The following is a 25,760-nucleotide window of genomic DNA, read 5'->3' as shown; positions in this document are numbered from 1 at the left end:
GAGGTGACCTAAGGTTGACACAATAACGTTTGGTGTTGGTTGACCTGTTTAAGTTACAGGATACGGAAAATGAATGGCTGGTGGATATTGCAAACCTTAATTCTGACATGGCACCTGTACCAGGGATGGCTGAAACAAGTTGAGGTTAACAGATCTCCAGCAGTCCAACAAAAGTAGGAGAAAGAAAGATGAAGACTCACTGGTCAGGGTAGATGGGGCAATGGGAATTATGCCGTAGCTGGTGTAGTGTATGTATAGTTTGAGAATTTAGAATGGCATCTGCACATGTATAATAACTATCTAGAAATGGTCTTTAGTGAGTCTAAACAGCTAGCAACCAAAACTATGCACAGCTTAAAATGTGTTATCCAGAAGCAGACAGAAGAGAAATTGCAAGAGGGAGCTGAGGATTCATAATTTCAATCCTTGATGACCCCTAAATGACACTCTTGAATTCACTTACTCTCTGTGACCATGAATGTCTAAATATCAGTTCCTTAAGGGACCCTATGCATTTCTTTACCCAGTATCTTCTTAAGTTATTTTAAAGCCATAGCCATGTTCTTGCTTAACCCCATTTCAGAAAATGTATCACATAATTCAAGGTTACTTGGCATCTTGCAGCCTTAAATTAGTAGATAACTGGTAATACAATTCAAAGATATTCTGAACAGGGGACCACAGAATATGTCTTGCCCCGCACCACAAAAATTCTTATGCTAACCCTGCCTTCATAGAAGAATTTTATTTAATGAATACTAGGTTGCTTTCTATTTGAGAACATTTTCCTCTAGGTACAAATCAACCCGTTCTGAAAGTATGCATCGTGTATTCTTTGACGTGGGTAAAAAGGACCAAGAAAATTCTGCTCAGAAGCAACATGCATTGGCAAAGCCAACAGCTATCACCTCTGAGAGCTATTGGCTTTGTCAATATTGTGTAGCCATGCTGTACACCAGTGTGGTTGCTTTGCAGCTTTGCAGTGTGACTAAAACCAATTTAACAAACAGCTATGAGGCAGCAAGGGCTAATGCATTTTTAAAGTGCATCAGTGCTGGATGTATCAGAGTCCTTTTTATTGCTATTTTTAGCAATGCTGCACAGCAGCCATGCTGCTTTTCTGCATGGCTAGAAAGCATTGCCAAAGTTGTCAATGCTCATGCTGTAATGCATGAACAAAAGACTATGGGGGTCATTACGCCGCGGGAGACAGAATACCGCCATTGCCGGCGGTATTTCTGTCTCCCTATTATGACATTTCCACTGGGCCAGCGGACGGTAACAGTGTTACCGTCCGCTGGCCCAGCGGAAATGTCACATCAACATTGCTGCCGGCTCGTAATAGAGCCGGCGGCAATGCTGATGTGCAGCGGGTGCAGTAGCACCCGTCGCGCATTTAACTGCTCGAAATTCGGGCAGTGAAATGCGCGATGGGGCTATGCCTGGGGGCCCCTGCACTGTCCATGCCAAGTGCATGGGCAGTGCATGTGCAGTGCAGGGGCCCCCAGGGGCACCCCAAGTCCCCTTACCGCCAGCCTTTCCATGGCGGTGTGTACCGCCATGGACAGGCCGGCGGTCGGGGACTCATAATCCCCAGGGCAGCGGTGCTTGCACCGCTGCCCTGGGGATTATGACCGCCAGACGGAATCCTGGCGGGAAAGTGGAGGGGCCGGCGGTATGGCCGTGGCAATTCCGCCACGGTCATGATTGCTGGCGGAACACCGCCAGCCTGTTGGCGGTGTTACCGCAAACATACCGCCGGCCGCCAGGGTCGTAATGACCCCCTATGTCAGAGCCAATAGTCTCAAAGGCAAGACCTACTGGCTCTGCCAGTGCTTGTTAGGTCTCATCACAACACCCATGTGACTGAACAAATCAATTAATCTCTTTATGCATAAAAAGGAAAAATACATATGAGAATTTGAAAAAATCAAAGCATAAAGAAAGAGATTGCTCCGATTTCTCGTCTTCATGAAAATACATTTGGAAGAAGTTAACATCTGTTGTCCTAATAAACATCAATTTCAAAAGAGAAACGTGCTGTGGCATAGAGCATAGTGAAATCTAGCTATGAATGGCAAGAGGTTCAACAAGGGTGATAGGGAAGACGAAATAATGAAAGAAGTGCGTCTGTTTTGGCTGAAGCAATCAGTATTTGGTTGAGGCTCGAGCCAAAAGAAGAAGTGAAGCCAACATGTCCTGGTTACTTAGAAGGCAGCAAATACGAGTGACAATGTAGCCAATGAATGTTAAGCAATGGGGTGACTGCATGCCCCTTGTTCTATACAATATCTCTTGCAAAGCGAGAGGGAATACAGCACATGCACTGTTGAAGGCAAGACCTAAAATGGTACATGGACTGCAAGTGTTTAATAAATATTCCATGAACTGGTGGGGGATGTGAAGCGAGTACGAAGTTTTATTTAAAGGGGTCTCTAAAGAGATGACAACAATCAGTCTAAGATTATGGCTACTAGAACCTCAGGGAGGTTTTTCAGGCAAGACAAAAACTGATGCAAGCCTATTGGCCAGCTACTTATAGTGCTCCCACTGATTCCTATGATGATGTGCTTCAAACTCAAGGGCAACATGCTGACTAGCCTGCAGGAGGCACTCCAGCTATAGAGCAGGTCTTGACTTCAGTTTCTTGGTTGCAGTCTGTGAGCTGGCTCCTTTCTTTGCTTCTGCCCAGGTTTACTTGCCTCTCTGCCTACTTGTCAGCTACTTCTTTTTTTCTTTTTATTGAGATGAATGTCATGTCCTGTTCAAGGTAACCTTTTTTTAATGTGTCCATGCCCTAGGTTTCCCCTTCTTTGTCTGTACCATACTACACACACATCTAGGATGGCCAAACCCCTTCTTGCACAGTGCAGCTGCCATATTGTGTTGCCATTTGTTTTACTTTCTGTGACTCTGTGCCCTTGCCTCTTCTCTATAGTTACCTATCACTGCACACCATGCACACCTACCTCTTTTAGCACAAATCGATTGCCTTGTTTAGTCAGCAGTAATGTATTTTTTTTCTGGTCTCTCATTCCACCCTCCTCTCCTCATCTGGCTCTGCTCCCTCTGCATAAGCAGGCCAATCACTTCTTGAACATTGCAGATACCATGCTGTTTCAGAAGTCACAGCATTCTCCCTTGTCCTCCAGTCCCTCCTTCTGCACTGTGGTATGTCATCTCTAGCCACTTTATCTACTCTACGTACACTATCATAGCATCTCTATGTTTCCCTTGCTGCCATCGTCTGGGCTGTAATATAAGCTGGTGAATTTGAGGCTTGTTGATTCCATTGTAACTATTTGTTTTAGCTCTATCTCGATGCAGATACCTTGATGATGGTAACATTTACTATTCTAACTCCAGTCTGTACAATGATAGAGAAGGTGTTGTACTTCGGAGGGTAAGATGTACTATTCCAACTCCAGTCTGTGCAACAGTAGGTAAAGTGCTGGATTTCAACCTTGAGGAGGATTATTAGTTTCTAAGCTTTGTTCCCTCAACTCTTCTTTTTTTCAGCCCTCTGCCCTTCCAGATTTTTCTTTCTGTTCTTTAACCTATGCGTTTCACACTCTTTCTTATTTTTTCTCTCTTTGATTCTCAGTAGTCAAGAGTTTCATACCTGAAGTTAGGCCCTGGTTGCCCACATTTTCTCAGCTGTCAAGAAAAAAGATCTTTGAAATCTGACCTCTGACACTTCAGCTGGTTGACTACTTGCTGTACCATTTATAAACTCTCAGCCACATGTGCTAGGTTTGAGCTTCAGCAGAAATTTCAAGAACACATGTCCAAAGGAATAAGATTTGAAAGGTTTTTGGCCAAAATGAGTAATTCACATTTTTTTTCAAACTCAAGGCCTCATTTACAATAGCGGACGCATCAGCATTGATGCATCAGATTTCTTGCACCTGCTGTAAATGCCCCAACGACATCATGGATGTGCAGTATTTACAATATGGCACAAGTTTTCATGGATGCGTCAGAAATTCCAACGCATCTGTTGGCACTAAAGTGTCACATTGCTGGAATTGCATCATAAAACTGACACAACTCCATCAATGTGTCAGAAAACAGTGGAGAGTCTGATGTTAAAAGCCCTGCATCAATCCTTTCTTCTGGCCTGAACAGGTGTAATAATTTTGATGTAGTCAAGTCGCAGAGTGATGCAGTGAAAAGTTGTACATTTCACTGCATCAGTTCTGCATGACTTTTAACATGGGAATGTCTACCCTGCATACATTATATCTGACGCAGGTATAAGGTGACACAGGGCTTTACAAACTGACGTACTGGGCCCAATGCAGCAGGTTATAGATATGGAGCAGTGTGGAGCACTGATTGCACCGCCGGTGTGTAAAAAAAATAAATGAAGCAACAACAGTGCAACCTCTCTGTATATTCTGTAAGTGAATATATATATTTATTTATATATCAAACCCACCAATATCACTGGCGCAAGTCTTCACTGCCAAAAGTGGCTTGTGCGATTGGGTGTGGCTCCCGATAATCTAAGCGAATTTTTCTACAGAAGGATGAAAGCACACGCTCTCAGAGAGAAAGTCTATAATTGATTTATTGAAAAGAGATCCACTCCCTACTGATATATATATTACTTACTGTAATTTGCGTCCCCGCCATGCACAGCTTATGACCTCACCTATGACATCAGTCATGACAAGTTCTGTGGCAACATTTATGACATCACTGATAACATCTCAAATTACATAATTGATAACATCACTGATGACATCCCTGACAACATCTTCCAAGCTTAGTTTTCGCCCATATTTCTGTATAGTTTGCTGTGGTATTACACGTAGCATAATTCACATTACAAATAAAGAGCATAAATACAGGAAAACCTAATTAAGCACAGTGTTCAATCTGTATGGAACTGGTCAGCGAATCCCAAAATAGTGAATGCCAATTCCAAAACAGCTGCCCTAATACTCACAGCCTTTATCTGTATCAAACTCTGAAACACACCAAAACTACACTGAGAAATGAAGTTGTGATCAGTAGAGAACTGTAAACAGTGATTACCCTAAGGAGAGAGTTCATTCTATACCACACTGTTACCAAACAGTGAAACTCCTTTGAGTAATACACCATTGAGCATTTAAAAGAAACTACTAACAGTGTATATTCTATGCAACAGTTGTCAAAGAAGATACTATTTCCTAATGATAATGAAGATCTGAAGGTGCTACAGATCATACTACTTGCACCCTTCATACTGTGGTGAAAGTTAAACAAGCATACATATACAGATTAGTATGTGATGCACACACTCTTCTATGTAATGTACACATTTTCATTCTGACAAGATACTGGTGGTCATTCCGACTCTAGCGGGCGGCGGTTGCCGCCCGCCAGGCAGGAACTGCCATTTGCCCGCTACGCGGTCAGAAGACCGCTGCCGGCATTCTGACCTTCCCGCTGGGCCTGCGGGCGCTAACTATGTTAGCGCCCGCCGGCCCAGTGGGAAGGAGGGCTGCAACACAGAAGCCGGCTCCGAATGCTGTGCGACGGGTGCAGTTGCACCCGTCGCGCTTTTCACTGTCTGCTAGGCAGACAGTGAAAAGCCGGCTGGGGCCCTGTTAGGGGGCCCCTGCACTGCCCATGCCAGTGGCATGGGCAGTGCAGGGGACCCCAGGGGCCCCAAGACACCCGTTCCCACCAGCCTCTTCCTGGCGGTGACAACCGCCAGAAACAGGCTGGCGGGAAGGGGGTCAGAATCCCCATGGCAGCGCTGCTTGCAGCGCTGCCATGGCGGATTAGCCCAGACGGGGCAAAATCGGCGGGAAACCGCCGGCCCCGGTTTTCTGACCGCGGCTTTACTGCCGCGGTCAGAATGGGCTAGGAAGCACCGCCAGCGTGTTGGCGGTGCTTCCGTCATTCGTGGCCCTGGCGGTGACCCCCTCTGTCTTTTAACTCAAGGCTGCTTAGAAAAGTTTGTCTGAACTGCATAGAATCTTTCTTCTGTTGGAAAGGTTTTCTACAGAACAAAAAATGGTTTGGTGCTTAATGATTTCAAGCAAACTGTCACTTGCACACAGAGCTACTTCATTTATAACGTATTACATAACTCTACACAGCCATGTACAAAATTAGGTAGAATTTATATGGTATTATATGGTAGTTACCCGCCAGATGGAAACTGTAAAACAAACTTGCACACCCAATTGATGAGGTCATCAGTCATTTGAGATGTCATCAGTGATGTCATAAATGATGTAGCAGAACATCTCATTAGTGTTGTCATATGTGAGGTCATTATCAGTGCATGGCGGGGGCGCAACTTATACTCAGGGCTGCTAATTATAACTGGGGAATTTCTGTGTTTCTTTAAAGTTGTCACTGAGAAATTCACCTAACTATAACTATCACTTACTTAGAAAGATACATTTACGCCTCACCTATTCCTTAAATCCTAGTTTGTGGAGCAGTGGGAGGTCCCCCATGGAGGTGGCGCCCTGCAGCCAAGACGATGCCTCGGTTCCAGGGAGCTCCGGAGCTATGATCAGAGGTCCAGCATCATCGTAAGGATCCTGTAGACAAGGTCTTGTGATGTGAAGTCTGGCATTGAGGATGCGTCGCACAGTCGAGGTGATGCATCAGTTCTGAAAAGCTGCAAAGCGGGAATCTCCATCATTGAGACTACAATCGACAAGAGACTTGGCATGCAAGGGCCTGCATCGGTGAAACTTCACACAGCAGCAGTTCTGACGTGGGCTGCAGTATTCATGTGGAGTCCTTGTGCTGGTAGAATGCTCGCAGCAGAGACAATGTGTCAGTTTTGCTCATGTTTGCACTGCACAGCAGAGGAGATGCATTACTTCTGCTGGATCCATAGATGGGTTGGCAAAGCACGTTCAGGCCCACTTCCATGGGTCCAGGACTGGGGTGGCACCACTTGGCATGGTAGGACTCACAGATGGCAAAGATCAGGTGCTTGGTTGAAGGTTGTTGGAGCCTTCTGCCTCTGAGGCTCTAGTAAGGAGGACAGCCAACCAGCCCTTGGAGTCATTTGAGATCCTGGGTTCAACAGGTGCTGGTCCAGTATTCTCACCAAGGTAAGTGGGCAGCAGGTCAGCACAGCAGAGCAGCAGTTCTTCAGAGTAGCAGTCCAGCAGAGTAGCATTCCTGTCAGCAGCACAGAATTCCTTCTTCCTGGCAGAGTGTCCACATACCCAGAAGCATACTTGAAAGTTGATGTAAGGGGTCTAATAATTATACAAAATACCTCCTTTGAAGATGGAAGAGCTTCTGGTGGGTTACACACCCCTGATGTGTCAGGCATCCCCTTCCTCTCTGAGGTACTGGGTTTTTCAGAACCAGTACTGATCCGGTAACCCAGCGGTGCCAGGGTACACCCAAAGACCTCGGGTACTTTCCTGATTCAGACTACAGAAACTCAGAGTATTCTAGGTGAAGTCAAAGATCGAATTTATTGGCTGCAACCAATTGACAAGTGTCCTAGAAGTACAACAGCACGATTTGTATGTTCTCAGGAGACTGTGTTTCAATGCAAAGTCAGGTTTCCTTATATACAGTTTTTTAAGCTTCAGGCAAACATTCTTGACATTTTGGTTGGTCATTCACATGTTTTCACTACAAAGGAAAAAACAGTGTCATGATGAAACCTCATATTTCATGTCATCCAACCCATAATAAATTACCCGGCAAGGCCTAGTATTTTACATCAGATAAGTGTGGACCCCCAATAAAAACGGGCACCTCCCCCTCGTAAAGTAAGAAGAAGAAAAGAGCAGGTGCAGGTGTGAGCAAGATTAGGCAGGGTGTGTGAGCGATAATAAGGGTTTTATGGCATGGTGTGCCTTGATGCTATCTGATTCGGCCACTGGGAGAGGGACTGACCAAACAGGTTTGGCCTTAGGCAATGGTTCCAGCTTGCCCAGGTCAGAGAAAAGTCAATCAAGGTGTACGTGTCCTTGGAATCAAATCTGACTGTATTATAAGCCTATGTGAGGGCAACTTTTAAAATGGCTGCCGTGTATAAAATGGGAGCCACGAGTGCAGGACGAAAATGGCGATTTCGAGGTGAAAACGCTGCTGGAATTGAGCGAAAATGCTCATGCTTAGTGTACTAGTCATTATCGGTCTTTTGATACTAAAATCGTACTGCTGTGGCAAAGTAAATTACATGGGTCCAGAATTTTTAGAACCACAAACCCTCCTTTTGCCCTTACATAGGCAATAAACCTATTCTCATGCTAATCTGAGTCCAGGTCTATGTTTATAAGGCCATGGAGATGTTGCTGGAGCAAAATTCTAGTACTTGGTAACTCTCTCTGGACAGGTCTCCTCGAACATGAAGTAGCACAAAAGGCCACATATGGCAGGACAAAATAAGGAATACCTCTATCTGCAGTAGGTGGCATAAGATCACACACCCAACAATTAGTGATGTTCACTACTAACTAGTGTTGATGCAGAAGCTGTACAAAAGAATTGCTTACAAATTCTGATCTTCTAACCTGCTCATGTTCAGGAAAAGGGTGAAAAGAGTGCAAAGAAACAATAGTAGGAAAAGACATAGGTTGGGAAGTGGGTGCAGAAGTCAATTGAGTAGAGAAAAACAATCCCACCCATAAATGACAACGTCATGTTTAAAAGACACTAGAAAACACGTTATTAAGAACATATAGACAACGGGAGAAAGTAGTGACCACTAATACAAATGAAATAATAATTTTTCACAACCCTAACCAAAAAGCAAATCTTAAAATTATCTAGTAACATATTTAGGGCTCCTCTGCATTTCAGTAATTTTTGTATGTTCAGGTGGAACAGTGGTGACTCTCATCAATGCTCTAAGGTGAAAAGGGGGTACTCTTTCCACAGAAAATGGACTTTATTCTGCTTTTACTAAACAGAATAGTACTTTAAAACAATGCCAGCAAAACAATCAGTCTCCAAACACCTAGTCTATACAATCACACGGAAACCTCTTGTGAAACCAACTATGCCCAGAGTCCGTTCAAAAAGCCTCTCTGGCAGGCTTCTATTGTCCATCAAATTTTCTTTTGTTGTTTTCTTTCGCATGGGCCTCTCAATTCAGGCCTCTTCGTGAGAAAAGTACTGCTTAGTTGGAGTGCCCTCCTGGCAAACACCCACAGCTCACTCGAAAGTCTCAATGTCTTAAAGCAATGCACCAGTGTCTCTCCTCTGTGGCAGATACTACAAACAATGTGCTCTTCATTGATCAAGGGCACAAATCATTTCATGCAGACCCAAGCACCATTAATTGGGAAATAGCTCAAGCTCAGCAGCACTTTCAGACTCCAACACTCATTATTTAGTGTCAGAGGACGCTCAAGCTGCTCTTTCATGGGCACCACAATATAGTGCCTTTTTCCAAACTTGAAATCTCCGGTGCACTGCCCTTCTTCCGTTGGAGCAAAGAAAAGGGGGTGTGTGGCCAAAACTCAGGCCAAGGGGCTCAAGGGATTGCACACTGTCAGAGGTTACCAGCACATGACAGGTAGAGAAATGAAACCTCAAAACAGCTCTGCCATCAACAACAGGAATCTTTCTCTTTAGCTCTTTTACACTGAAACTTTGGTTTTGTGATGTCCAACGCCGTCTGATGGAGCAAGTACGATACCATGCGCTGGCGATCGCTGTCCAGCTTTGCTACTTTCTGGGTGCTGAGACTGTAGGGCCAAGACGTCCGTCTTTCATCTGTAGCTGTCACTGATGGGAATTAGGCTTAAATCAATGTCCTGCAGGTTATTATGACTTGATACCCGCAGAATCTAGTGACGTAGGAAATGTGCCACAGTTGTTAGTTTCCTTCAATTTAGTAAAAAAAACAGTTCATGGTTTTTAACAAGGGGACTGCAAGCAGGTGGTCTGCAATCTTCAAAGGAGTAGCCATACACCATGGGCATAAAATACAAAGACAAAGGCAGAAGGGCAAAACAGGGTCTCTAGCATCTTTAATTGGGTTCTCTCCATTATTCTCTGCCATCTATAGCTACATGAGAATTCTATCTGAATGGATTTCCTCACACAGTGGCATTGTCTAATGGGGTAAACACATATTTGCCTCAATGATTAAGTCTAGGTGTTCCTCCTTACCTTAGAACATCTCAATAGAGAAATCACATGATACCGATTATCAGGGACATGTAGAAACCTTCCTTTAAAAACTGTGCATCAGGTGCACTATGCAATACACAGGCTAATAGTCAAATGTGCAAACAAAAAGACAAGAACTAGAGGGTCCTGATATTTGCATGATTAGGACACATCTGATCCCACAAAAAATTAAAGTAGCAGGAACAGAAGGGAACCGAAAACCAAATTAAAATAGACATTGAAAATTCGTCATGTTCAAAAAGGTAAACATAAGATATCTCCTATTGAGATGGAAAACTTGTCTTACTATAATATTGAGTCAGTTAACCAGTCTATCGCTACCCTGACAGTCAGGCTGGAAAACATTGAAGCAGGCCTAAGGCAAATTCTTGAAAACCAGTCTGGTCATACCAAAGGGAATTATACATAACATGGGGGTCCCTGGTACATCACTGCAGTCTGGAAATGTGAACCTGAACAATACATCAATAATAATAAAAGGGATGACTGGTGAAAGGAATTCGAAAAAGAGAAATGGGACTAGGACATAGCTAAAATTTCAATAACTAAGCATGATGCGACATTGGTCAGGGGAAGTAACAAAAGAAAAAAATCTATAGGAAGAACAAAAAAAAATTATTTGGGTGATAGTCAGGCATGTGACACAACACCGAGAGTACGGGTGATACACAAAGGCCAAAGTTACACAAATTTTAACTCTACCGTTGGCGACTACACCATATACGGTACTCCTAGCTAATGTTTCAGTTCCTTCTTCAGGAAAAAATGGAAACCTGGTTTTCTTTTAAGGAACAAAAGCCATATGCTACTTAGGAAACAGAACATCATTAACTAATGTAATATAGAAATTAGGCCACCTTGAGTCACAGATCTATAATTTCATCCTTAGGTCCAACCAAGGCTACATAAATGTAGGTCTGCCTGTTCCTTTAAGGGAAGGGGCAGTAACGTGACTAACTATAGGTGACACACTTTGATCCTGTATATCTCTTTTTATTTTCCTTCAATACCATTATAGCCAAATAGACATGCACTGGTGAAGTGTTGTCTCTTACGTTCACAGCATGAAATATCATTATCTGTGGAATTTAGTAACCAGAACAAGTTCAACCAACTGCTGCGTAGCGATGGGCATCGTCATGACCATCCCCTCACAACACAGGGGAGCTTGTAATAGTATCAAAAGCAGCAACAAACATGCAAAAAACAAATAAAAAATAATAAAAACGCACAAAACGTCAAGCCATCAGATATACTTGCTGTGTATCAAGCACAAAAAGCATAGACAAAACAATAGCATGTGTGAATAAGCGGTGACACACAACACCATGTCATGTACTTTATGCACTGTAAACCTGCAGCCCAAAACCCAATATTTGGGCCTGTTTAATTTGTCAGGTTTAAAATCCTTACCCTCCTTTTGACAGTAGATCACCAGGCAATGGAAATCTGCTGTCAAATATAACTTTACTGTTTCTCTTCTAACATACAGGACCAGCAAGAACAATTCATGATAGGACCAAATACACGAAAATAAATTTCCATTACTTAACTGTTACCCTCTTGTCAGTTACTTCGCAACATCAAGCCACCTTAGTTTTACCTTTCTAAAAGTAAAAATTGTTACACTGACACTCCATATTAATTTGGCACCTACAATTTCCACTGTGAAAAATAAGTCTTAATTGGCAAATCGTTCTCATTAAGGCATGTAGCCTTCAAAATTTTAGAAAAGGGCTGCATCTTATTTTCTGTCTAAGACTTAATGCAACACTTCGTTTTCTGTCAAATAAAAGCAACTAGCAGGCATCATTTTATTTTTTTAGAGCGGAGACACAAATGTATCAGTTCTGCAGAGCATTTAACATGATGTTGGGACTTTCGAAGAAACCCCTTTTTTTTTATATTTTCCCTTTGGAATTAAGTTCTTTAATTGTATTGATGTTCTTCTGGAGAAACCAGAAATCCCACTTTTAGAGGCCCGTAGGGTCATTCTGCATTTTACAGAGACAAGGCCCTAATTTAAAAGGTCACAAGTGTCAACATGACAGCCTCCTCCATTGTTTATGGGAAAACTAAAGATAGCATCTCAGCAGCGTGACTTGAGCCAGCCTCTGTAGCTCTCCTAGCTTCTGCCACTCTGAATCTGTCAAAGACATTAGGCCTTTCTATTTTCCTTCTAACCTGCAATAATTCACTCTATTTAAAAAAAAAAAAATTTCCTTTTTAGGCGCTAAAAAAAATTATCTCTATTTCCAGATTATTAAACTACATTTACTGTGAATAATTCACAAACCTTAATAACACACATACCAGTTGTTAGAATAAATGCTTGTTGCAATCCCATGCAATGGTACATATTTCATCAACCTCGAATGAATGAACGTCTCAGTAGGCCCAGCTGAAGTTAGAACCTTCAACCTTGATATTAAAACAAGCCTTTGTACTGGCACATTGACTCATTGAATCATAAGAAGGCACAACCTGCAAATATATATCAAACCTAAATGTATGCATTTACTGAAGCCTGAGACACTTTAAAAAGTACTCTGAATGAAAGAAAATGCAGTTTAAACAGTGCTTTTGCCCAAAATCGACTTTGATATTTTAGGCATTAAAAAATCAATATCCTACAATTTTCTTGCATAATATGCATTACCAGAATGTCTATTACACAATCCATGAGTCAGCCATTGAAAATATTAACTTATACTTTATAGAAATTAGCTTGTTTGCTCCTGCGCCAAGGGAAAATTGCACATACAAATGTCATTTTAGCGGTGCAACATAACTTAAATTACATTTTAATGTTAGGAGGTCATAGTATAGGTATTAAGCTATATAAAAATTAAAAAAAGATTTTGAAAGGCACTTATTTTTTTAAATAATTTTTCCATAATTAATAATTTTCTTTAAAAAAAAATAAAAACCCAATTATTCTTTTTCTTGTGATAATTCCACATATAAAAGCAAGCTGCATCCCTTGCCTATTATTTGGGATACATTAACTCACAAGCCTAAGCGCATAAGCCTAACTTGAAATGCGTCACATTTTTGCGCCACTTTCATTTAAAAGGAAGGTTATGCAAAATTCCACCCATGTTTAACTGGGAAAGTGCTGGCTGAATTGAAAATAGATAATTTCGTTTTTTTTTTGTTGGGGGCCCTATTTATATCTATTGACTGTGTTTTCTAATTTATTAAGCATTTAACGGCAGTTTTGTATATGTGCACAATTGCTCATTCTATAAATTAAAGAGCAACATATAGCTATGTTAGCACATCACATGGTTCATTTCTGGATTTTTTCTAAGTTTCTACTTAATATTAATTAACCAACATTTTACTTAACAAACTGTAAACATCAAGAAGACCCACAAACACACATTGAGCTCATTTCTGATATAAACAGAAAACACTCAGTACACACAATACAGCGCGCTTTAGCCATTTTTCATAAATAGCGCCGTCGCAATTTACTTACAGAACCGTTTGCAGATCCTAGTTGTAAGTCATATTTACAAGAAAAAAAAAAAAACTTTTCTCAATTATTTCCAAGAATAGCGGACCCATACTTTATTAAACGTGATGGGGCCCACTCCGTGCTTCACATATAGTTCATAGGTTGGAGTTCCAATCGGAGGAACCGGACATGAGTCCTCCAACCGGGAGTCCCTTTTACAACCAAGACAAAACAAATTTCCAAGTCTGCTAAGACCAGGCATCTTCGCTCACTAGTCTAGCTTCAAACTTCAAAGGATTATCGTTTACGATAGTCTCGTGAATACACGAGTCCTTCGGCTTTGGTACTTGCAAGTTCCAAATCAAAGTGATCCCAAAGGGATACCAAACCAAATGTCCAACTAAGGACCAAACCAAGTGTCCAACTAAGGACCAAACCAAGTGTCCAACTAAGGACCAAACCAAGTGTCCAACTAAGGACTGGGAGACGCTCCACTTATACTTAACTGAAAATATCAATGACGTCACCAGAAGACTCGTCTTATCGTTTCGCTCTACCAAAAATCAAGGGTCCAAATCAGGGCGATAGCCAGGGCAGCAGTCCTTCATAGCCGTCGGGAAGCGGGGAACCTCGCAACAAAGACTTTCGGACCACGTCGACATGCAGGGGTCGATGAAGTGGCGGCCTTCCTCCAGAATTTTCACACGAAGCTCCCCACGGACCTCAGGCTTGGACCGGTACCGCTGGTATCGCCCCACGTTTGGGCGCCAACTGAGGTACTGGGTTTTTCAGAACCGGTACTGATCCGGTAACCCAGCGGTGCCAGGGTACACCCAAAGACCTCGGGTACTTTTCTGATTCAGACTACAGATACTCAGAGTCTTCTAGGTGAAGTCAAAGATCGAATTTATTGGCTGCAACCAATTGACAAGTGTCCTAGAAGTACAACAGCACGATTTGTATGTTCTCAGGAGACTGTGTTTCAATGCAAAGTCAGGTTTCCTTATATACAGTTTTTTAAGCTTCAGGCAAACATTCTTGACATTTTGGTTGGTCATTCACATGTTTTCACTACAAAGGAAAAAACAGTGTCATGATGAAACCTCATATTTCATGTCATCCAACCCATAATAAATTACCCGGCAAGGCCTAGTATTTTACATCAGATAAGTGTGGACCCCCAATAAAAACGGGCACCTCCCCCTCGTAAAGTAAGAAGAAGAAAAGAGCAGGTGCAGGTGTGAGCAAGATTAGGCAGGGTGTGTGAGCGATAATAAGGGTTTTATGGCATGGTGTGCCTTGATGCTATCTGATTCGGCCACTGGGAGAGGGACTGACCAAACAGGTTTGGCCTTAGGCAATGGTTCCAGCTTGCCCAGGTCAGAGAAAAGTCAATCAAGGTGTACGTGTCCTTGGAATCAAATCTGACTGTATTATAAGCCTATGTGAGGGCAACTTTTAAAATGGCTGCCGTGTATAAAATGGGAGCCACGAGTGCAGGACGAAAATGCCGATTTCGAGGTGAAAACGCTGCTGGAATTGAGCGAAAATGCTCATGCTTAGTGTACTAGTCATTATCGGTCTTTTGATACTAAAATCGTACTGCTGTGGCAAAGTAAATTACATGGGTCCAGAATTTTTAGAACCACATCTCAGTCATGGTCCCAGTTGTTGGAGGTTACAATAGACTAACGACAAGCCTTTTGTGAGAGTGCTCAGGCAGAGCCTTTGTGATATGCAAGTGTGGCAGGTGAACTTAGAGTGGCCCATCTTGCAAACACCTTTCTTCCCTTTGTCACACTGTTTGGGAGCAAAACACAAAGACCAACTGCCAGCTACACCTAGTCATTTGACCCAGTATCAGGCTGAAGGCACCAAATGGATAAGAAAAAGCTGACTTTTTAAAGGTGACATTTTTAGAAATGTGATTAAAAATCTGGCTTTATCTCTAAAGAGTACTTTTACTTATCATTCTTTTGACACCAAACTCGACCTCTCAACTTGGTACTAATTGGAATTTACAACTTATTAAGGGGCATATTTATACTCCGTTTGCGCCGAATTTGCGTCGTTTTTTTCGACGCAAATTCGACGCAAAACTAACTCCATATTTATACTTTGGCGTTAGACGCGTCTAGCGCCAAAGTTCATGGAGTTAGCGTCATTTTTTGGGGTGAACACCTTCCTTGCGTTAATGAGATGCAAGGTAGGCGTTCCCGTCTTAAAAAATTACTCCCAGGCATGTGCGTGGTATTTATACTCCCGGGCAAAAATGACGCCCGGGAGTGGGCGGGGCAAAAAACCCCGCATTTGCGCCTCTTTTTAATGCCTGGGTCAGGGCGGGCGTTAAGGGACCTGTGGGCTCAGAATGAGCCCAGAGGTGCCCTCCCCTGCCCCCAGGGACACCCCCTGCCACCCTAGCCCACCCCAGGAGGACACCCAAGGATGGAGGGACCCATCCTAGGGAAGAAAAGGTAAGTTGTGGTAAGTATTTTTTTTAAAAAAAATTGTGGCATAGGGGGGCCTGATTTGTGCCCCCCTACATGCCACTATGCCCAATGACCATGCCCAGGGGACATAAGTCACCTGGGCATGGCCATTGGGCAAGGGGGCATGACTCCTGTCTTTGCTAAGACAGGAGTCATGTTAATGGCGTCTGGGCGCCCAAAAAAAATGGCGCAAATCAGGTTAAGACGATTTTTTTGCCTCAGCCTGACTTGCCCCATTTTGGGACGCCCAAACGCCATTTTTCCCTACGCCGGCGCTGCCTGGTGTACGTCGTTTTTTTTCACGCACACCTGGAAGCGCCGGTCGGCTAATGCCATTCAATAAATACGGCGCCCGCATGTCGCTTCAGAATGGCGTTAGCTGGCGCTAATTTTTTTGGCGCAAAACTGCGTTAGCGCAGTTTTGCGTCAAAAAGTATAAATATGGCCCTAAATGTAATAAGATAACTCCAATGCTATCCTCTGGTAGAAGTAGGCCTTGATGTAGTGAAAAACTAAGCTAGGAGTTTTTCACTACCAGAGCATGTAAAACTGAAAAGCACATGTCCAACTTTTTAAATACACTGCACCCAGCCCTGGGCCATCAAGGACCTACCCTAGAGGTGACATATATATTAAAAAGGAAGGTTTGGGCTTGGCAAAATGTTTATTTTGCCAGGTTGAAATGGCAGTTTAAAATTGCACACACAGGCTGAAATAGCAGGCCAGAGGCATGTTTAAGAGGGCTACTTAAGTGGGTTGCACAGTTGTTGCTGAAGGCACATTAGTAGCATTTAATTTCCAAGTCCTGCGTACATGCATTACCACCTTACTAGGGACTTTCAATTAAACTAAATGTGCCAATTGGATCCAATTTTACCATGTCTATGGGGGACAGCACAAACACTTAAGCACTTGTTTATCAGTGGTAAAGTGCATAGTGTTCTAAGGCCAACTAAAATTAATTCAGCAAAAATAGAAGTGAAGGTGAAATGTTAGTGGATGTACCTGCAGAAAGCACCCCAGATGTGGTGGCATATTTTGTATCATAACATAACAGCATCCGATGACACTGGAAAATCATTCTAATATATTTTGTGGAACCTCACTTGAGCAGTACCCATATATGAGAGAATGTGGCAAATATGTCATCATTTCTGATGGTATTTGGTTTGCAGTTAACCACACTCATCAACCATTAACTGGCACAGTTACAATGATGTGCTATATGCCCAGAATTGATGTTGTTGGCCCTCACCCAGTCTAACTTCCTCTAGAGCCTGCAGATTGTGATAGTCAGATCCCACATAGCCTTTGGACAAACTCAAACCCAAAGTACATGCCCAGTGCAGTGCACAAAAGCCTTTGGCTCAGGATGTATCCTTTTGCCACACCCATCATTGAGTCTCCCTGCTGGGACGAGTGCCATTGTTTTAGGTTTGCAAACCTTGATCAAGAACATATCTCTGAGTTGTTTTTTAGCACAAATATCAGATCGCAAACCTTCTCCCAGGCTGCATACCCTGTCATACATTTTTCAAATTTTTCAAGGCAAAATATATTTTTTACTCGTTTTAAGAGTCCACTCTTCTCCATGGGGATGGGGTATGCTTTTCTCCTTTTTACGTAGCCCATTTGTGTCTGATGCATGTTCGCAAACCTCTCTCAACATGTTATGATATCGGATCCAATGCGTTCAAGCCATACAGAATAGAAAGGCTCATATGTTCTCAAACTGATTTGTGATGTGAACTGCCAGACAGAAAACAAAAACTTCCTGACCAATCACATTTCTTTTTGCATTTAAAGATGATGGGGCTTATTTATAAATTGCTAGCACCACCAAAGCCTAGAACCATATTCGTGAGGTCACGGAAAGCCACTTTGCATGGCTTTGAATGGCCTCAGAGATATGGAGTAAGACAAAGAAGCACAAGTCACTGCATTGCCTTTCTCTGTGCCAAGAAACCATTCCATGGGCGTTGTTATGGGCTTTTGCCACCCAACACTCATGGATTCTGATGCTGCCCCGGATTTACTTAATCATTTAAACTTGGGGAAGGGCCAAACCTTTTGCCTCCTGAGGTGAGGTGTAACAAAGCAAAATATTTGTATTTCTCCTCATTGTTTCCCCTTTCCATGTCTGCAGCACACACAGAAAGGGGAAACGCCTCTCAGCATTAGATTTGTGCAGTAAGGTGCCCTCTTCTGCTCGAAAACAATCCTGCAACGCAGACACCCTTGCACCATGGTGCGAGGGTGCCTGCGTTGTTTCTAGGCAGCCAATTGTGCGCCAGCTCCAGGGGAAAGGATAGAAATGCACTGTATTGCTAAAATACGGTGCATTCTTGCCCCTTCGCATTGGGGTAGGGCAGTGCAGCAAGATGACCATAAATATGCCCCAATGTTCACAAACCAGTTTGTAACCAAACTGCCTGGAAAATGCTATTTATTTTCCTACTAAGAATAGATAGATCTACTAAAAAAAAAACTGGACTAGGACCTTGCTTTTGTCAATTTTATTGTAATTTGTTTTATAGTTTATGGCGAGTGATTCAGTAATGATGCTCATTCTATTTTCAAAAGGGATGTACTTTTGGGGCCTCCTTAACTCCCTCGCCCTTACCAAGTTTGATGAAAGTATGTGAATAACGGTGACATGAACAAACAGATTTGATCGTTCCATGCAGTTTCATGCGGATTGTTTAAACATATGCCCGGATGGGAGCGATTAAGGCATGTTTTTACTGTGAACCACGCAAGTACGTTTTCTTTTGCAGATTCTGTTGTATTAAGCAGACAACTACAAATCACACCTCCTAATGTGCTTCGTAGACTGTCCTTGACTGCTAATGGATACTACATTTTACAAGCTATTCATTTCAATGCAGGCTATGACTGAGAAGCATGTAGGTTTTGAAGAACATCATACCAGCAAAATTGAAAAGATGAATGGGGTCATGCCGTCACGTTTTGTATCCCTGGCACCATATAGACAATTCTGTTACTGATTTAAATGGTGCTTACATTACTACACTCAACAAGCAAGGCAATTTGAGCTGATACAATTCAGAAGTGTTACTGCTTTTGACATTACTGTGACATATGTTCTCACTTTTTCCTTGGCAGGCAAAGTGATTTGTTCTCACAGTGTAACTGAAATATCCTTGTTTAATGAAACTATATGCAGTTCACTGTTACTTTGGCCAAAATGAAAAGAATATGTAGGAAGTGTTTATACACTTGCAAGTCTGGAGAAACTACGGGGCACATTTATACAGTTTGCACTAAATTTGCGTCATTTTTTTACGCAAATCCAGTGCAAACTTAACTCCATATTTATATTTTGACGCTAGATCCGTCTAGTGTCAAAATATAGGAGTTAACATCATTTTTTGGATGCGTGAAACCACCTTACGTCAATGGACACTCGTCCCCTGGGCTGGCCATTCATTTGGGTGGTGGGAATGACTCCTGTCTTCTATAAGACAGGAGTCATGTGGTATGGATCGTTTTGCACCAGGAAATGACGCTAGGCTGGTTAACCGCATTCTTTTTGCCTCCAGCCAGCCTAGCTTCATTTTATGAGGCAAAACCCCCTCCCCCTTACTGTCACCTCCACCCACACCCAGCTAACGTCATTTTTCTAGACGCTAGCCCAAACTTAGCGCCAGCTTGCGAGATTCCATAAATTTGGCACCCGGCTGGCACTTTGGAATGAAGCAAGCCGGTGTATACTTTTTGCTGTAAAACTGCATTTGCACTGTTTTGCAACAAAAAGTCTAAATATGGGCCTATACTTATCACCTTCTCTGGCATTTTGCCAGTATTTACCAGCAATCCATACTAGAACCAACCAACAATGCACCATCAAATGAATGAATGAACAGGTGATTGCATGAGTGAGTAAACAGCAGTAGAACGAGGGTAGAATAGCTCCCTATAACCAAAATGACTGTAGCTGATCATGCACTCTCCCATTACCTATCAGTAAAAAATCACTTCCATCAAAACAAAAGCTTGAACTAATGGCTTTACTAACGCTGGTTTATGTCTGGACTGGATGCTATAAAGTTCTGTGGGGCTCTCTTCTAGATCACTCACAGAAAACGGTGACTGTTCCCAGGGGCAACCCAGCAGAAAAACATACATGCAAGGTGACAAGTGTCTCCTTAAGATGGTCCCGTTTAGGATGAAAAAAACGGAAAGGATATACAACCTCCTTGAGAACCGTGTAGCTCTTGATTGGTTATGAAGATTAATACTAATGTGATTCTCAAGGCACCAAACTGTCCCTGCCACCAGGAAGTGGAAAGAACCAGGGATAATATAAAAAAGTAGACTCCTGTAGAGGTTCCAGTTTCTAGGGAATTAATGTGTTGTGTTGTGAAACATCTTGTTCTTGTGATTACCCCTTTTATACATGATCTCACCAAGAACTGACATAACAGAAAAAATATTCTTCATCTTGGATTGGCAGTTTTGGATAACACACTATGGACAGAGCACCATCCTGGAAAGCCTGTTTAAAACATTCATCAACGTCCCTATTCCAAATCAGGACAGTCAAACATTTTCATAAATGATAATAAGAAAACGTCATAAAACTGTGAACAAGAATCAGAAATAGTTATTAAAAGCATCGTTGAGGTTAATGCACATCTAGTAAAGCAACCAATCAGCTAATCTACTTGAACTTTTCTTGACTAAACTGAGGCCAGAACACTCCAGGCAGGGAGCAGTTCCAGCCATGTGCTGAGAGCAGCATCCCACAACACAATGTTGGCAGAGGATGGAGTGTTCTTTCCTCCTCTGAATACATAGAATGAGTTCTTGGCACTCCTCTGGGCACTGATCTCTGCACCGATGTAACGCTTATACAATTACATCTTTTCTCAGGAGGAAACACATTTGCCTCTCATCGGTGATTTATTTTTTCATTTTTAACAATCATGGCTTTTGCTGCTTTTTCCAGTTGCTGAAGAAGTACATAACAGAGGACCGCAGCTGATTTAATTTACATAACTTTAGGAATTGCAAATGTGAACCATGTTTTTAAACCTACTAAACCTGCATGTTATGTTATTTTTATTCTGGAGTATCTAGTCATCTGATAGCACATTTGGGCAAATATTTATACTTTTTAATGCAAAACTGCGTTTGCTCACTTTTGCATCAAAAAGTATAGTGCCGGCTTGCGCAATTCCAGGATGCCAGCCAGGCGCCAAATTTATGGAATCGCACAATCCAGCATAAAGGATGGACTAGCGTGAAAAAACAACAATGCGTTAGCCAGGTGGGGGGTATGGGAGAAGAGGGTTTTGCACCAAAAAATTACATTAGGCTGGCTAGAGGCAAAAAAAAATGCCTCTAACCTACCTAGTGACATTTTCTGATACAAAACCATCCATATGAAATGACTCCTGTCTTAGAAAAGACAGGAGTCAAGCCCACCACCCCAATGGCCAGCACAGGGGGCAAGGGTCCCCTGGGCATGGCGATTGCACCCTGTGCCATGCAGGGAGCCCCAAGTTGGGCCCGAGGGCACTTTAATTTAAAAAATGAAAATACTTACCCTGCTTACCTGGGATGGGGTCCCCCACCCTCCGGTGTCCCTCTCGTGTGGGTGGGGGTGTTCCTGGAGCTTGAGGAGGGCACTTGTGGGCCCATTACATGGTGTTTCACTATAGAAATAGGTCCACAGGTCCCCTAACGCCTGGTCTGACCCAGGCATTAATTAATGGTGCAAAGCAAGCTTTGCACCCTTACTGAGCCCCTCCTCCCACCCGTGCATCATTTTAGCATGGGGGGATAAAGATGGAGCTAAGGAGTTAGCACCATTTAATAGATGGGAATGCCTACCTTGCATCTTATTGACGCAAGGTAGGTTCACGCATCTAAAAAATTTAGCTAACTCCTATATTTTGACGCTAGACGTGTCTAGCGTCAAAATATAAATACGGAGTTAATTTTGTGCTGAATGTGCGTTAAAAAAATGACGCAAATACAGCGCAAATGGAGTTTAAATATGCCCCTTTGTGTAGACTATTTCTTGGCTGTCAATAACGTAGAATGTAACCATCATCATACAAGATGTGTGCATGATGTGGGCATCTGCTGTCATCTGAATGTTGTGACTGAAGTCTTCAAGAAGGCTTCCTTTGTATTGTGGTGAGATGTGGCTATCAAGGAATGCTAGCCTGAGATTATATACATTCACTAGGTATTTGTTCGGATCTCCTCCTCCTCCTATCAATTTTAGTTTTAGTTGACCTTGGTGAGTGACAGGTTTGTGAAGCAAATCAAAGGTGATGGCAGCTTAGTAGGTCAATGTACCATGAGGGAAGACAGATGGGGTAGATTATCGTGGTGCCTCTTGATGATTGTTGGCAGTGTAACACATTGTGTAATATTACTGGTGGTTAACAGGCATACTTCATATTCTTAGATGCTTAGGGTTATATTTACAAGGCCCCAGGCGCAAAGCGGTACTGCAAGTGCCTTGATGCGCCACCCTGGGACACTAGGAAAGGGCAAAAATTTACTGTATCTAAAAGATACAGCACATTTCTGTCTTCTCCCCCTGCGCTGCTGGACAAATTGCAGCCAAGTGCCAACACAGGCATCCTCGCACCATGGTGTATGGGTGCCTGCATTAAGGGGATGATTGTTTTTGTGCAGGAAGGAACACCTTCCAGCACAAAAACAATCAATAGAGGTGATTTCCCCCTATGTGTGCTGCACAATGCAGCACACATAGAGGAAAAATGGGGAGAAATAATGTTATTTCTTCCCATTGCAGCACTCTCACACCACCACTGAGGTGGTGTAGGAATCTGAAGCATTCCCAGACTTGTAAATCTGGGAATGCGTCAGATTCTGTCGGATTCCATGGTTGTTGCTGTGAGAACATCCACAGGAACACCCATTGAATGCTCCTTTCACACAGTGCTATGCATGAAAGGGGTCCATATTTACAAGGCCATGACAAGTTACACAAGATGGCTTTTTGTGGTATTGTAAATATGGGCTGGCACACAATGCCACCAGAGAGCAAAAAATGACGTTGTGGTGGCACAGTGTGCCACTAGGGCCTCGCAAAGGAGGACCGTGGTTTCTTGGATGCCACATCCTCATGGGTTAAATCACAGACAAAGAAGTTCAAGGACCCCTTGAAGATTGTCTTTAATAAGTTCATGACCTTGCTGGCTTGATGCCAGGTGACGATTAGATTAGGTGCAAGGATATAGGCCTTCATTACCATCCTGGCGGTGGGTGATAAAGTGGTAGTAGTACCACCAACAGGCTGGCAGTAAGTTCTTCCAAATTATGACCATGGCGGTGGAGGAGGAGCCAAGATGGCGACCGAGTCGGACGCTTGAACAAGGAGCTCCGACTCGGGCCTGGCTAAGTGATGCTGGTGGGCACCCCCGGATAGGGCGCCTTAACTTGAACAGGTCGCGCCCGACCCTGCAGCGGCCCTAAGGATAGCAAACAAACGAGTCAGCCCAGGAGCGGCAGTGGAGGCGCGTCGGACCGAGAGCGGAGCTCCGGGCCGGCCGGAGAAGGCGTCCCCGAGAGTGGCACTCGGATGGGAAGCCAGGTGAGAGAGGGACGGGAGCGGCGAAAAGAGCCGGGGTCCCGAGGAGTTGGATGCGCGCGAGGCAGAGGAGTCCGGGCGCAGAAACAGCCCTTTTAAGCTCCTTCCTGCTGGCGCCACATCCCGGCCCCCCCACCCCCCCCCCCTACTAGGCAGCGAGCGGGGCTGGCGCTCCCCCTACCGGCACGGGCTGACCCTGCGGAGGCCCGGTCCGGTGAAAACAAGCAGGGGAGGGGGTGGCCCCCTCCCTCTCTCTGTGCGGCGGCTGACACCCGGGCTGAGCCCCCGATACTGGAAGAGGGCCTGGGCCTTGGAGTCGACCTGCTCGGCCTTCTTCTACCTGCTGCTGTGCCCCGCCCCCACTCCTACTGCTGGGCTACGTCCGTAAGGATTACAGGGAGCGCCCTCCCGATAGCGGGCTGAAGCGAGCTACGCGGGTGGCGAACAAGCCTCCTTTGCTTATCTGCCTTGCCCCCCGCGGGAGGGGACGGCACCTGGCACCAGCGGGGAGCGACCCGGCGGAGACGGCGCAGGGAAGAGGCCTTGTCCCTCCTCACCCTCTCACCCCGAGGTGCATCTGGAATCCTACCCTCGGGCTGGACGAGGGCAGCGGCAAGACCGCGCGGCTAGTGGGACAGTGAGGCCCCTCTGGAATCCCCCCTACCGCTGGGGGACCCTGCGAAAGGCACTCAACAAGAGGACTGGAGCCTACATATCCAACACATCAAGTCCTGCATGCGCTGCGGGAACGGGGCGTCCCTGAGAGGGATGTTCGATCTCCCCCCCCATAACTGCTGCAGAAGTCATAGCGCAAACTCACACAGTTCTTCGTAACTGCCTCGCGAAGAAGGCAAAGGACCCTCAAAAAACACCACACTCTGCAAGAAGCACAGGCCCCCACGTAAAGTTCGCTATCACTGGAACTCATCGCCAAACAATCCCCCCATCAGACCGTAGGAGACACCTGCAAAGTGTAGAAATGTCTGGGAAATCTAAGTCAACAAAGCATCAGGAGCGAATTGCGCCCGGTTCCGCGCATACTGATCAACAACAAAATATTACATTGCAATCACTCGAAAGCACACTCCAATCGCATTCTACGCAATTCGAGAAAATACTACAGGCAATCATGGACACCAAATCTTCACTAGAATTTAAAATAGATGCGGTAACGCAAGACTTAAATCTGCTTAGAGTGGACCACCGAAAATTGTCAGAAAGGGTGAAAATAACAGAGGATACCCTAGGAGCGACATGCCCAACGGTATCGGACAACCAGAAACAGATTCAGCGATTGGACGCAGAGGTGAAGATCCTGTGGAGACGAGCCGAAGAGGCAGAGAGCAGATCCAGGTGCAACAATATTCGCCTAGTGGGGATCCCGGAATTCCCCCCGGAACAAAACCCGGAACTAACAACAGAGCATTGGCTAATCAAGGAGGTACTGAATGGCTCCCCCTCTAAGTTCTTCTCGGTAGAACGAGCGAATAGAATCCCGGGAAGAGTACCACTCCCGGGTCAGCCTCCTAGATCACTAATAGTGAGACTCCTGAACTATAGGGATCGTGACCTGTTACTACAACGCTTTCGCAACAAAGGCCCATTTCAATACGAGGGTGCAGCGATCCACGCATACCCGGACTTCACTCAAGAAGTACAGACCAAGCGGAACTCTTTCGTGAAAATCAAACAACGACTCCGGGAACACAATATTAGGTATGCCCTCCTTTTCCCAGCTAAACTGAGGGTGAGCTTAGAGGATCGTACGCATATGTTCGCTTCTCCAGAAGATGCCTGGACCTGGATGCACGCCAAAGGCATAGCGCAGTCAACCGAGGGTGCACCTGGAGAAGATGAGTGGGCTACCACCACATCAAGGAATCGCAGCAAGAGACGCCCTAGGGGCCAGCCCACAGAGAAACAGGCAGTAGAAGGAAGAGCAAAGATACTGAAAGAAACCCCGATACTCATGCAGAATCCCTTTAAGACACTCAGGACGGCCCCTCTATCTGGATCAGACTCGGAATCGACCAACTTAATCTCAACAATCACGGAAGGGCTTAGGGGTCCAGAGCTCACTCCA

Source organism: Pleurodeles waltl, chromosome 3_2, assembly GCF_031143425.1.
Source record: "Pleurodeles waltl isolate 20211129_DDA chromosome 3_2, aPleWal1.hap1.20221129, whole genome shotgun sequence".
NCBI lineage: Eukaryota > Metazoa > Chordata > Amphibia > Caudata > Salamandridae > Pleurodeles > Pleurodeles waltl.
The sequence above is the reverse complement of the archived record's forward strand: the minus strand, read 5'-3'. Positions refer to the sequence as shown.